The sequence below is a fragment of the Lepisma saccharinum genome, chromosome 2 (genome assembly GCF_977018435.1).
Source record: "Lepisma saccharinum chromosome 2, izLepSacc3.1, whole genome shotgun sequence".
NCBI lineage: Eukaryota > Metazoa > Arthropoda > Insecta > Zygentoma > Lepismatidae > Lepisma > Lepisma saccharinum.
The window spans coordinates 149,479,178-149,493,965 of NC_139230.1; the positions used below are offsets into that span (position 1 = coordinate 149,479,178).

At 38.3% G+C, this 14,788-nt stretch overlaps 1 protein-coding gene across 4 annotated transcripts in view; it reads left to right on the forward strand.

The window, feature by feature from the left end:
* Nucleotides 1-14,788, forward strand: part of LOC145984143 (solute carrier family 41 member 1-like) — a 251,261-nt gene that overhangs the window by 126,257 nt on the left and 110,216 nt on the right. For 3 of the 4 annotated variants that reach the window (XM_083117593.1, XM_083117594.1, XM_083117595.1), the window contains exon 2: nt 935-1,072. The gene's annotated coding sequence lies outside the window, so the exon portion shown is untranslated. Of the gene's footprint in view, nt 1-934; nt 1,073-10,511; nt 10,734-14,788 lie in introns of those variants that run through there. The other variant, XM_083117596.1, reaches the window with a different exon arrangement.

A 14,788-nucleotide genomic window follows, 5' to 3' on the forward strand; every position in this document is an offset into this window, starting at 1 on the left:
GCAATGCTGGTGTCTGTAATGGATAATTTTGTTCGTCGACTCCGTGAGTGTACATTTGCGAAATCCCGGGAGGGACAGGGGGAGAATTCCCTCCCACCAACGATCTTGTCCTGAAATTTCCCCCACAAAACTTTTCCGGGAAGGGGGGAGATTTTGATCTAACAACAAACATAAACAATTAGTTTGGGGATCGAATATACTTTACTGGAATAACGTCGAAAACACAAAGAACGAACAACAAAGATCATCATCTCCAAAGACACTGAACCCAGCAATCTCCAAAACACAGAAATTAGTCCGACTTGATAATTCTTCTCCATTTCTCATCGTCTTACGTCAGCTATCGTAAAACATATAAATACGTATATAAATAAAAACACTAATATCATTTAGATGTGAATTTTATACAGGAAACTATTATCTTCTTCAGGTCTCTTAACTTTTGTCCCTAACCATTAGTCAGGCAAATCATTGTTAATGTTCATAGCATTAGTAGTATAATAAAATCTTCAATTTGCAATCGAATTTTAAATGAAGGACAGTCAATATAATATAGTGTATATTTTATAATATAATTTGATTATTTAACAATTGACATATTTAATGAAATTATATGTATATGTGGGGGCGTGTCTGCTAGCTTCCCCCCCCCCCACCAATCTGCAGTGATTTTGCACCCTGGTTTACAACACGGAATGGTGGTTATTTGCCTGATGTGATTTTCAAAAAAGAAGACGAAGTGAACAGTGTTGTGTTATTGTTTGACAAATGGCATTATGTTATCTATCAATTACCACTATCTTGCTTTACATTAGCTGCATTGTGTTACTGTAGGAAATATATTAAAATGGTACATATATATTGCCGGACCCTATATAATTAACAATGTTATGTTGGCTATGTGAATATTTAAAATGTCTCTCTTTTCCCTCAGGATACGGAAGAATCCCAAGCGGCGTTCGGCACGCCACCCCGTGAAGACTCATCTGTTTGAGGCTTCACAGACTCAGGCCAGGCTGAGGCTGCCAGACCAGATAATTTCTATCGCAAAGCTGCTCTCACAAAGGACAAGGTACTGTATTTAAAACCTTTCTCCTGTTCTCGTGTAGTTCCTGTCTCGCAGATTCTCGAAATCGTCTCGTCTCAATAATTTCCATTTATGTCTGTAGCAAATGTTACAATTTGAAGTGTAATTACACAAGTGTATATAACACTTCTTATGGTGGCTTCAACACCATATGGAACATCTCCTATTTGTAATAACGATGTGATTGCATATTAAAATATAACTTTCGGTATGTATCAAGACGATGGAGTCTTTATGTACCTGTAATATTAAAATTGTAACCTGTATTTACACCTTGAAATATCTCAGAATCCATTATTAGAATTGACAATCAATTCTGTCAATTTGACTTTCATCAGGAACCAATATATTTTGTTATGCAGGGCGATCTAAGCGGTGAAGCTTGAAGGTTCTATTAAAACCGATTCTTATGTATCGACATGTCCTCTACGTACTAAGAGAAAAGGCAGAAGCATTTATTTCAGCTAAGTACTATACTTAACATAATCGCGAATTCCTGTATTCTCTTAAATTACATTTGCTTAGACAAGCTCTTTCTTCAAAAAAGCTGTGAATAACTCAAGGACATTGTTATGTTTTGTATGTATGCGTATATAGACTCGATGACATGTAATAAATAATACAGCGACTAATAACTGAAATGGTCTAGAGCACCAGGCTTTGGGTTCCGGCTACGGGACGCTCGCAGGTTCGAGACTCCTCGGGGAAGAGTAACAACTTTCCTCCTGAGATTTAGGCCTGTGTATGGGACCGGTGGCCACCCACCATCGTGAGGAAATTTGGGTCCTACGAATGAGTAGCGTAACCCGGTCACGGAAACCTACAACAACGTCGTGCTGACCACACGTCACCCCGTAACTGGTTGAATGATCTCCCACCTAGTCAGGTGGGTGTGAGACCGGCAGGCCCTGACCCTCACGGTCTGTAGAGCCACGGGTTGTTATTATTATTATTAATAACTAAAATGTCGTTTTCTGATGCTCTGAATATTATTGAGTTGGGTAGTACAACGAATCTTTTTATATACCAAGGCATAGTTTTCTTGCTGGGGAAGAAATGAGCTGTAGATATTGAATTGGCTGTTCCCTTTCCTTCAAATTTAATTAAGGAGAACATTTTGACATCAACCTTCTTTACTGTAGGCACTCCAGAACTGATATATTTAAATTTACAAGACAAGTTCAAATTTATTTAGACATGTCTCATTGTATAGTCTTATACAATATAGTGCAAGAATTTGCTCTATTTTTCTCAGTGGCGCCTGTCGATTAGCGGCCGATAACCCACACTGGGCTCCCAGCATTATATTGTACTGAGATGCATGAATGACAGGTATGTGACACAGCGAAAAATTCTCGCTGTTTTCTCCTGTGTTCATCAAAGGAAATGCTTAACATGTTGAGATTGTAGTGCCAAGGACAGGACCTTCTCACGGCCTTCCTTCTTGTCCGTTGCCAACATTGTTCATCTTAGTGCTTAGCTGGAACAATCGTAGAGTTCGGAGTCATGTGGGAAAGTGTATTGAAGTAGAAACGCTAAACTATATAACAGATAATTAACTGGAGGAATTCTCATCTTGTAGACTCTCATCAATACACAGAAATGAAATTACTAAGCCTGATGTGTTGCTGTTTTTGTAGTGTTCTCTAGTCCAGTGTTCCGCAACCATTTTTTACTCACGGCACACCCCAGACGGGCCTAGACTCAACACGGCGCACCAAAATGTCTGTCTCCTCAAAATCATATGAATCTTAATATAATTACGATATATTACGTCGTTATGTAATCAATTATTATTATTATCGTTGTTGTTATTATTATTATAAAACATGAATAGAATTATGCATTTATTAAAAATGTATTAACTTTAATTCACTGTAGAAAATACACATTTCTAATACGAATTTTAAAGTAAATAACTCTACTCATACCTTCAATGTGATACTTGAGCCTGCTTAGCTGCACACAACCGGCTGATACGTGGCGGAATCGTTGACAAAGCAAGCCTCATTTCTTCATCGATGGATTTGAGTCTCTCTCTCTTTGATGTTTTAATTGCAGTCAAAGTCGAGAAGCCCAGTTCACACAAATAAGTAGTTGAAAATGGTAATAACAAATTAACTGCCATCTCAGAGATAGCCGGGTATTCACTGCTTATTGACAACCAAAATATATCCAAAGGCACTTCGAAAAATTTTAATTTCAATGTTCTGTCTGCTTTTAAATCTGCCAGTTCCTTTTGAAAGCGTAAATTTTTCGAAATATATTTCGAATCCATACTGAATGGATCACGAACCCAGTCAAATTCTTCAACGCTCTCTCCAAAATAGTTTTTGAAAGTCTGCTGCAAGAGTACTAAATGTTCTTTAATTAAGTCCATCAACACCTTGTTATAGTCAGCAAGGGGCCATACAGTTTGGAACATCTCACACGATCCATTTTCAATTGTCTGTATCCACAAGTTCAACTTATTAATAAATCCTTGAATCTTATCCATACTAGTCAAAATATTTTCGTTTCTACGTTGCATTTTTCTGTTTAGTTCATTCAAGTGTACGAAAATATCGGAAAGATATGCCAACTTAGATACCCATTCATCATCTGCAAATAAATCCGCATACTCATGCCCCTCAATAGTCAAAAATGAAAGTACCTCCTCTTTAAGTTCAAACATTCGCGTTAACACTTTACCTCGAGATAACCATCGTACGTATGTAGCAGATGTGTAGTGTGCTCTGATCCCATTTCTTGACACAAAACGTTAAAAAGACGCATATTTAGGGGCCGCGATTTGATTAAGTTCACGACTTTTACTACTTCGTCCATCACAATTTTCAGAAGAGATGGCAAAGACTTAGCAACAATGGCTTCGCGGTGAATGAGACAATGGTCGTTCGTAAATTAGGATTTACTTCGCGTACTTTACCCACGAATCCTTTCACTCGGCCTGTCATAGAAGCGGCTCTGTCTGTACAAACACTAACGCAGTCCTCCCATGTTAATTCATTACGGACCACATGTTCATTAGTCGTACGAAATATTTCTTCACCGGTTGCTCGCTGGGGTAGTTCTTTGCAAAAAAGAAATTACTTGCAATTACATCCCCATCAACATACCTTATGTAGGAAAGTAGTTGTGCGTGACCGCCAATATCGGTGGACTCGTCGATCTGAAGTGAGACTTTCGACTGCTCTTTATTTTCTCCTTCATAATATCTTCGATGTCACTGGACATGTCACTAACTCGGCGGCTGATTGTGTCAGCAGAGAGAGGAATTTTTGAAATTTCAGTAGCAGCTTTTGATCCCAGGACTATTTTTACCATTTCTTTACACGTGGGTATTAACAACGTTTCTGCTATTGTTTGTGTTTTTTGGCCTTTACGATAAGTTCGGCTACCTTCCTGTACTTTTTGCGAAACACGTACCGACGTAGTCATGGGCGTCACTTGTTTTTTTATTTTGTTCCAACAACCGACGAAAATAATTCACATCTTTACTTAACAGAGAGGAATGTTTTGTTGTCAAATGTCGTTTTAATTTACTGGGAACCATAGCAGCATTACTGAGTTTTGTCACCACACCAAAAAAAAACGTAAGATAAATAGTTATCACTATATTGCCAGTGAACTACTTTCTGTTTCTTTTTTTCGGGCTCGATGGTTTCACTACTTGCACTCGAGGACGAACCACTCCGTACAAGGAACTTATCCATATCGAAAAAAGAAAATAGAAAATAGTAAGACTGGTGTAGCAATCCAATATTCGCACTACTGCCGAACACAGCTGTGATAGAACTGAACTGAAATACTGTAATTGTTTTCTGACAATTTGTGGGTCCTTCGGCGAAGGAAAAGATAAATAAAGCTTAAGAAGCGCCGACAAACAGGCACAAAACAGCCAGCCTTACACAAAAGATTCAGTGTTACAAACAAAGAACTCGCTTGTATAGCTCTATTTTATGATTGGTGCGGGCCGCTAAAAGGCTTGCTAAAAGTCTTACGCGGCTTTCTTTGCGGTGAACACAAATTTTTTCGCCTGTAACCCATCAAACCGGCCCAATATTACAGGCGAGAATACATATAAGATGAGCAAACTATAACAATATTGAGTAAATAAATTACATTTAATTTCTATGAAAATATAACAGTTATCTACAAGAATAAACAAGCACCTTCTTACTTAAAATCGACAATTAATTTCTCACAATATTACAATAGTAGGTAAAAGTTCGCGTCACACCTTTCACCTTGTGACGGCACACCGGTTGCGGAACACTGCTCTAGTCAACAAGGATTTAGGCGTGATGCATAGCAAAGTCAAAGAATGCCTAACTAAATAGCTCTAAAAGTTGAAACCGTAAGACTGGAGCAATAATCTAGGAATATATATAGTTGAGGAGGATAATTTAAAAAATAAGCCGCAACAGATGATTATCCTGCATATAATTACAGTCAGTATTTTGTATTTTCGTCGCTTATCAGCCACCTTAGGTTATTCAGGACGATAAGGATGAATGATGAATAGAAAAGAAAATGTTGAAGGACACAAACAGCCTTCCACGAGCCAGGATTCGAACACGCAACACTGTGACCACCGAGGCGGAAGAAATTACAAACAGGATTGTTGTCTCAAAACCATACAAAGGTTCACTAGTTAAGCAGAAAATGATTGGTGTCTCTCTCTGGTTTCTGTTCTCTAAAATCCACATTCAGGTATTCCTATGTTAAGGCAATTACTCTCTCTCTCTCTCTCTCTCTCTCTCTCTCTGTGTGTGTGTGTGTGTGTGTAAATCATGATAATTTTGGTAAGTCAGTTCAAAAGTTCGCTGTAGCCCCTACTGAAGGAAAAGTGAAACTGTGGAAATTTCCTTCTGTCTTCCAACATTCCAACATGGAAGTGACTGAACGTCCATATCAAGTCACGCTGTTGCATTACAAATCGAACCCCACAAATATATGCTAGCCTTAATTTCTAGATTACTTGCAAAATATTAATAGACTATCTGCCCCGAGTTTCAACTGTAGTTATCTACTTCAGTTTGCTTTAATACCAATTCAACCTTAGATAAAATTAATATGTCGAATTATCTGAACGAAAGGGGTAAATATAAGGAATAACCAATATATCCGCATTCTCTGAAGTGTCTTCATGCTGCAATGCTTAGCGCGGAAAGCACTTTTACCTTTCTTGCGTGGTCGTGGGAAACAAATTTGAATATGCAATATGTTTTCCATTTCTCCTTAGCTGTAGGAAAGTTTATCAACAATTCTCTACTATTGTTACTCAACCGAAGATGTGTTTGCTATTAGGACAACGTGACCTCACACTTGACTTCCGCCAGAATTGCACTGTTACTGTTGTTGTTATGAGTTGCTTAACAGCCCGCATTTCTACTGCTAAGATTCACTTTGGTGGAGCAATTGGAAGGATGGAAACTATTAAATTTAGGGTCTAGAAAAATAAAAATATATATACGATGACTTTTATTTGTTTTAATGATTCGTCTCGGTATTATCCCGGAACAACCGAGGCAATATCTTGATAAAGGAAAACAGGACGAACCTCAACGGGATTTGAATCTACTGTCCGTCTTATAAATATATTTTACTGTAAACCATTTACAAATAATTCAGTCACAATGAAGCCTTAGAAGGCATACGTGATATCGTAAAGATTTGTTGGAAAAAGTTTACTACAAAGTTATGACATTACATATTTTTCATTATTGTTGCAATCACAATATAAATTTCAATTTCTATATTTTTATCTCCTTTCCTTTTTCATTACTTCTCGTATTATATGAACATATGTCCATTAATACTTATGGCAATACTAGCATCACGTGACATATGACTATTTGGAAGGATTTTTGCAAATTCATGTATTAGAAACCTTGACAATTATATGAAGAAATTTTACACTATACCATGTCCCAGCTATCTCCAGACCAATTCCGCGCATAGCGGCATAGAAGGGGGGCAAAGCAGTACACGCTGCTGAGAAGGCTGGTAGCTGCAGTCGCTACCCCCCTCCCTCCACGCAATCCCGTTCCTCTCATGTGTTCATTGGTGGCGCCGTCTCCCGTCACTACTTGCGCAGATACTTCTTTTCGTTCGCTTACTCCAGAGATAGCTGGGACAGAGTATACATACATTTTATCTCGAAAGAACTAATGAAGTGCAATCCTCGGTGACGTTTTCTTGCTAATTCCGACGATGATTATGATTATTAGATGAAATTGATGAAAGGACACGCACAAAGAACACTCATATCCAGGTCGGGACTCGAACCCGCGTGCTATCGGTAGCGAGGTTGAAATTGGAGCTCCTAAAGCGCTCAACCATGGAGCCGCCTTGTAGCTTCTGAAAGTTTTTTTTTCTCATAAATTAATTAGTAATCGAAATGCTCGTGTGGTGTCGAACATTTCGTTCTACTTCGGATTTATTATAATTGTTGGGTGGGTTCCTTCTCGCTTGTGCTTTGAAAATTAGCAAAGTCCTTGACTAGTTTCGATCTCAATATCATACCTATTTGAAGGCTATCGATGCTATATTGATTATGAGCAGAAACTGTAAAAGCATCCTTGAATGGTCTCTTCAATCATGTTCGTCTTGCAGTTTTTACTTAATTGTAAAATTATCATATTTTAACTTTCCAGACACGACAGACACATTTTAGATTTTAGATTGTTAATGATCTCTCATGTGTATAGGTGTACTGAATGCACCCGTATTCTTTAAACAAACATAAACAACTTTCGATCCCTACGATTACAAGATCGGTTACCTCCTGAATCGAAGTGCGAGAAATAACAGAGGATGCCAAGTTGGTAAATGATGCTCAGCAAGTGGGTTGAAATCTCCCGAGAAGCGTCCACACTAATTCAAGGCAAACACGTGCAATGTAAAATAAGAATCGGTAACATACCAGCATTGAGACCTGAGTGCAAATGTAGCAAGCACGCCTCTTTAGAACATCTGCTAGAAATGGAAAGGTACACAATTCTTACGTCGAACGAACACCTATGACGATATATGATGCCCTTAATCGCACACCAACTTTCGGTCCCAATGACATCGAGACTGAAAGATCATTCTGTAACAGTAAAGCGAAATTTAGTTTATTTCCGCAAAAAAGTTCAGGGCTTTCATCTTCCTTCCAGATTCCCGTCTCAAAGTCACAATTCTAAGTTGTTCGGGAAAAAGTACCTAAGTCTAAAAATGCAATATTAGAGCAGAGAGTTTTTTTTTTTTATATTTATTCTTTTATTAGCAAACATTGTAGACATGATATGCATGTTGGATAATCACTGTTTAAAATCTTTACACGTGATCAATATAAAATTATTATTTATGATATGCTCCTTAATTGATTGAGTGAGACTTAAAAAAAGCAACAAAAAACAGCAGTTTGTGACCTTTTGCGAATACTACAATTTATCTCGAGTACAGGAAGAAAAAGATCGAAAAATTAAAAATTGCCTGCTTGCGAAAATTTATGAGCATGCCATTGAGTGATATAAAGTGTTGTTTAATCGGTAAATGCGAAATCATATTTTTAAAAAATGTGTTAAAATTTTTATCGTTTATGAACAGGCTTTATTTTGACTGAGTATTACAGATGTTCCGTCGTTCCTGACCAGGTTCGAAGGAATGGTGGTGTTTTGTGAATTCTGAGTAAGACAAGGATGTTTCAATGTGTTGCTTACTTATGTATTTCATTTTTCATTTTCATCGTAGCGATTACAGAGGTGAGAAAGGACACAAATAATAAAAATATATATCACATATCAACTTGTCGCTCATTCTCATAGTAGTTGTTACTTAGGAGAAGAGTTACCGGGTGTAACGTGGTCCCAACAAGTCATTCAAAAAGGCCTCTCTGCTGGCGCAGTGGTAGCGTTGTCGCCTTGTAATCAAGGGGCACATAGTGGTTCTGATTCCACTTTAAACTTTAGGTCCAGTCCCGATTATCCTTTTGTGCATCAAGTGGACTTAAAACACCAAATCAATGAATCCAAAGTCATTCAAGTGAAGTTCGCAGTTGCATCATTGGAACATATTACACTGTGTATGTTGTAAGGTTGATGCATTTGACGAGCATTTGAAAGCCATCTTGTCTTTCTCGTGGTGTAACGACTCTGGGTAACGAGGCACCGGCGATTGAAGCATCATCTTCAGTGTTTCATACTTTTTCTTTTATCATTCAACTATATTCTGTTACTAATAATTTCTTGTTATTCTTTCTATTGATATTATTAAACAATTTTATGAATAAATGTTACATGCAGAAAACAATCATGCTGCCTCATGTTTTGTGTAGTAATTGAATTTTAAATGTTTATCCTGTGAAATGGTTCTCCATCACTTTTTACTAAGAAGCCGATTAGCTGGAGTGCCCAAGAGCGCGTATATCAAGTGGCTACACTTGCTCAGATGTGAAACTGCATTGCAATTGGATGGTGTTAATTCGGGTCGACTTGATCTTCAAATTTGAATGCTACGCTTAACTCGAAATTATTAGACATTATTCAAATAACAATGCAAAATTGTATAAATTGTATAAAATGTAGTATATATAAGAAATCATGTTTTGTTAAATTTGATACACATATCAACACTTAAAATTATTACATTAGTGTTTACGGATATTTTTTTCTCTGCTCGCTGTCTCATTTTCAAGGTCAAGTTGGTAATTTTTTAGAATTCTTCGATTACGAAAAAATCAACTCCAGAATGTTTTAGAGCAAATTAGTGGGCATGCGTTCAAAATTTCAAAGTCGAAAAATAAAGGACACCCTAATATCTATTATCCACTCGCCTGCCCACTCAGAATTTATATTCATCAAAAGGGTTGAAGAGTAGCTACACTTTGCCAGTGTCCAAGGTTTTCGGAGAATCCGTCCAGCCGACCTCCGTGGCAGGATGGTTAGCATAGCGTACTAGGACTCCAGTGGTCCCGGGATCGAATCTCGGCCTGGGCATTGGTGTTCTTTGCGAGTGTCCCTTAATTAATTTCATCATATCATCACTTATCATCATCGTCGCGATCAGCTAAAAGTGGCAGAAAAGCGACGCTAAATAACGTAAATTAAATCAAACAAAGAATGTATAAGCAAGTAAATATTTTTTTTTCTTGGGACACTGCTGCACAAAGTGCCATCCGCGGTGTGTGTGTAAGCAGACTGGAATTTCCGTTCCGTGATGGTTCGGTTCGCCGAGAGCCGTTCAATGAACCGGTTCAATGGTAAGGAACGTCCGATTTCTTCCCCTACTCTGCCTAATTCCTCTCTGACGACGGAGGGCCGGGGAGGGGGTAGGCGTTCCTCGAACGGGCAGGTGAAACCCGCGAGAGTCAGTTGGGTAATGCCAGCAGGTAGGTGCGTGAGATATCCCCCACGCAGAATCACCGTTGAAGAGCTGATCGCCGTGCCAATGTGAACGAACCCAAGGTCGCGAGTTGATACCTTCCCCAACCAGGCGAAAGGTTCGCCAGTCGCGCTGTAGCATCCGTGGGTCACTCGTTGGAAGTGGAAGTGGACGGTGAGAGAAGCCGTGTTGTGTTGTGCGTTGCTGATCTTTAGTGCCTTTGCTGCATGCAACTGGGATTGTCGTCGGTCCAGAGCTCTTTACTTCATCAGCGAAGGTAAGTGCATTGGATGCGGCAACTGTAAATTAGCATCAACGGCCCGTTACGAAAGAAGAAAAAAAAACCGGCTTGGACTCCTCGGATTATTATTATTTTTAAAAAAGTTTGCATCATTGGAATGCATTTTAATGTTACTGGAGCCTCTCCTCATGTATTATTTTACGGTAGAACCGCTTCGTGGTTTCAAAGGCTAATCACATAGCGATTGCTGACGGCTGAAGATTTTTTTGCTGTCATCTCTCACAGGAAATAGAAGATGCTAACGTTTCTGTCGATAAACATTTGACATCTGAGATGGTAAATATTTCATTGATCAAAGTTTTACAAAAACTTCAATTCTACTTGAATATAAGATTCAGATTTCAACGATAAGAGACATTTATGTAGAAATTTACTTGCAAGTTTTAAAGTGACAATCGTTATTTTATTGGTCTTGCTTGTCCAAATTCACAAATATATTACAATTATGTACAGGGTTACAGGGTTCGTGTGTTTTAAGGACCTATAGTTTAAACTAGGATCTGACCCACCCTGCCTCCATTGGGCATCGAACCTAAGTCCTCTTGATTACAAGATTATAGCGTTGCTACAACACTATCGAAGAGGCGCAAATGACAGTGTATTAAGATTGAACGGAAAGGCAGAATGAATGAAAATCCTTCAGAAATCATATTTTTATGGAAGAACTTTACTGAACATGTACTGCAGTACTTATCTCAATATCGTATTAGAATTGCATTTTGTAGTGTAAGGGGTGAGACTTTCTGCAGACACCCAAATGCCAACCTCTGTTCCACGTTGTACACCCTGGACTGCATTTTACAGACTAACGAGGCTATGGCATCTGGACCGACAATCAGTATAATCGTCCGTGGGACATATGTTGTGTGCTGTCCATATATGTTTGGGAGCATCCTCTCGTCTGTTAACATCTACCACAATTCATTTTCATTTTCGAGATTAGCCAAAAGTGGTAGAGTTGAGTGGTCTACCTTCGATATCGCCACCAAAGTTCCAGGGTTCTCGTCCCGACCTTGGCATGGGTGTTCTTTGTGAGTGTCCCTTCATCAGTTTCATCACTCATCCTCATAAAGTGGGCTTAAAAACAATCTTATCCCCATCGTTACGATTGGCCAAAAGTGGAAGAAAATTGTGGAAAAAGTGGAAATTCAGTAAAGAAATACCCTCATGTGACACTGACATTGAGGCATGCACCCACACAAAGTAACATGAATATTCGATGAAGAGGGGATTTTTTGTGTTGGAGCAAGTAGCTTCATGCCGTCCAAACAATCATATTCATAAATCAAGTCAATCAATCGAGTTGTATTTTGATGCTCCAAGGGAGATTTCTTGCAAACAATTGTCAATTTTCTTCCGCAAAGTTTATTTCTCGCAAAAAGTGGTTTCATTCCTTCCATATGTCCACACAGAGTGATGATGACAAGATCCACGTTTTCTGGTGGAACCCATAACACTGACATAATCCGGTCGGAGGCCAAACGCGTTGAATAGTCGAATCACGATCTTGCTATCCAATGTTCCTGGTATAAGTCCTGACCTGAGCATGGGTGCAAGTATCCCTTCGTCAGTTTATTCTCACCATTCATCCTCATCGTCGTAATTATATTAAAGGGACAGAAATGCTGCGTTAAATAAGAAAAAAATATAAATAAATGTGTTGCCGTACCGCCAGTGGGAATCGAACCCAGAGACCTGTGTTTACACTGCGGTAGTGTGCCCGTTAGTATCGTTGTATATGCTAATAATTCAGCTCTGTTCGGTTGCTCAATGAGACAGCTTGTCTAACTGTGAGAAGCACTCACCTCCGAGCCATGAACAGGACCTCGTTCGCTCTTCTTCTCGATGGTTACTACTAAGTTTGTGGCAACAGTGTTGACGGACGACCGCCTATTCGCGAAGTCCCTGCCTCCTAACCAGACGCTCAACTTTTGTCTTGTTATTATTGAACCAAATCAATCGTTAATCATAATTATATTATCTGAACCTTACTCTCTTATCAAACTTGAAGTATACTTTATGCACTGACAGGCTAATCGGAATCGGGCCTACAATTAATATTGAATCCACCAGTAATCGAACCCAAGACTACTTGATTACACTGTGATAGCGTTATGACTACGCCATTTGGAAGGCCTTACTTTCTTATCTGCTGTACATTAATTCTAGTTTTAATTTTAATTATTGTATTTTACAAGTTTCCAGTAAATAATGTGTTTAGAGCTTCATTCGGATCATTACTGCATCTCGTCGCAGTTTTGGGCTAAAGTTTATTAAAATTAGCAAATAGAGGATCACAATTTTGCTAATACTAATAGTTAAGAGAAACATGAAATAAAGCTTTGGATATATATGTATATATAAATGTAACAGACACAATAAGTTCCGTTGTAATTTTTTTGTTCTAAGATAGGCGACTATTCCATACTACAGGTTTTCTGCTTTCTATGTAATTTTTTTTTCAAAAAATGATTGATTGATTGAGTTGGAGTTTTAAGTCCACTTTATGTATAGTAAGGTTAATCGGGACTGGACCTACAGTTTAAAGTAGGATCCGAACCACTATGTGCCTCCACCGGGTATCGAATCCGGGACCCCTTGATTACAAGGCGACGACGATAACACTGGGCCATCGGGGAGGCCCAGGTTTTTTCAAATAATGTTTGAGTGAACAGTTTAACTTAAAATATGGATTTGGTGTATTAAGAAACCAAAATTGAAACAAGAGAGTGTACTAAATTAGTGCATATGATAACAACAACAAATATAGGATAGTAGATTTTCGTAACACTGCCAACATTCTAATGTTGGACTAACAGTGTTTCGTAAACATTCCAATTTTTGTGCATTGAATTCGTAAGCGTGGATGTAGTGAAGTTTTAGTTCACCTTTCCCAATCAGAGGGTGTGGGCAAGCCTATAAAAAAACAATAATTTAAATCGCTTTTTAAAAAAAATCAACCCGTGAAAAGGACAATATAATTTCAGGGAGCAAGAAGTATTTTCTTTTCAAATAGTATCATGCACTGTACTGCATGTCAAATTGCAATAAACCTGTTACAAGCAAATTACTTGGTGTTATACACACGAGTACTTGACCGAATGTGTCAATTCAAAACTAGTTTGAAGGCAAAGTTACCCCACCGAACAGGTTAGGTAGTGCCTATATGTACGAGTGGCTTGGATTGGGAACTAGTATTCGGGAGGTCGTGTGCTAAATACCCTGGTTTGACCATCCTGGTTGAGACTTTCTCGTGTTTTTACCTTCAACCCCTCTAGGTTAATGCTAGATGAGAGGTTTATTATAAAAATTGACAAAACTTCTGTTTATCCATAGCTCCATTATCCGTTCATGTCAATCATTTTTAGTTTTCTACTTTTTCCATCAACTAAAAAATATATACTTCCTTACTTATAAGCACACATTCATGCATTGAAAAGAAATAGTGTTTTTAGCATTGGAATTCTACTTCTTAGGGATAATCGCAACGATGAGAACAAGTGATGAATAGAAAATTATGGTCTTATCCAGGAGTCGAACCCTAATTTCTATTTGAGGTTTAGTTTTGTGTTTAAGTCCAGTTTATGCATAGAAAGGGTAATCGGGACTTGGGCTGGAGTGGGATCCAAACCACTATGTGCATCGACCGGATGTCGAACCCGATTCCTATTTACTTTTACCGAAATACTACGAATATCAGCACATAAAGCACCACCATCTACACATATGATACACTTGTGCTAGTAAGAAAATTCTAAAGTTATAATTTTTTTGGACTTAAGATCAGACCGAGACTAAGCTTTCAAGATCAAGACCCTTAACGAGAGAGTAGAATGTAAGTCGAGATGAGACCCAGGGAGTCATTACAATAGATCAATAGAATAACAGTTATTTAATATTTCTGAACTCGCCCTTAAGAGAAGAGACATTGCAAGGGAGAGCGCGGAAGCTTCTTCAAACCTTTGTGATTTTGAAGCTTTCTCTTACACAAATTGAATATTTTGTAAACACTGAAAGTGCTGGGCACAAAA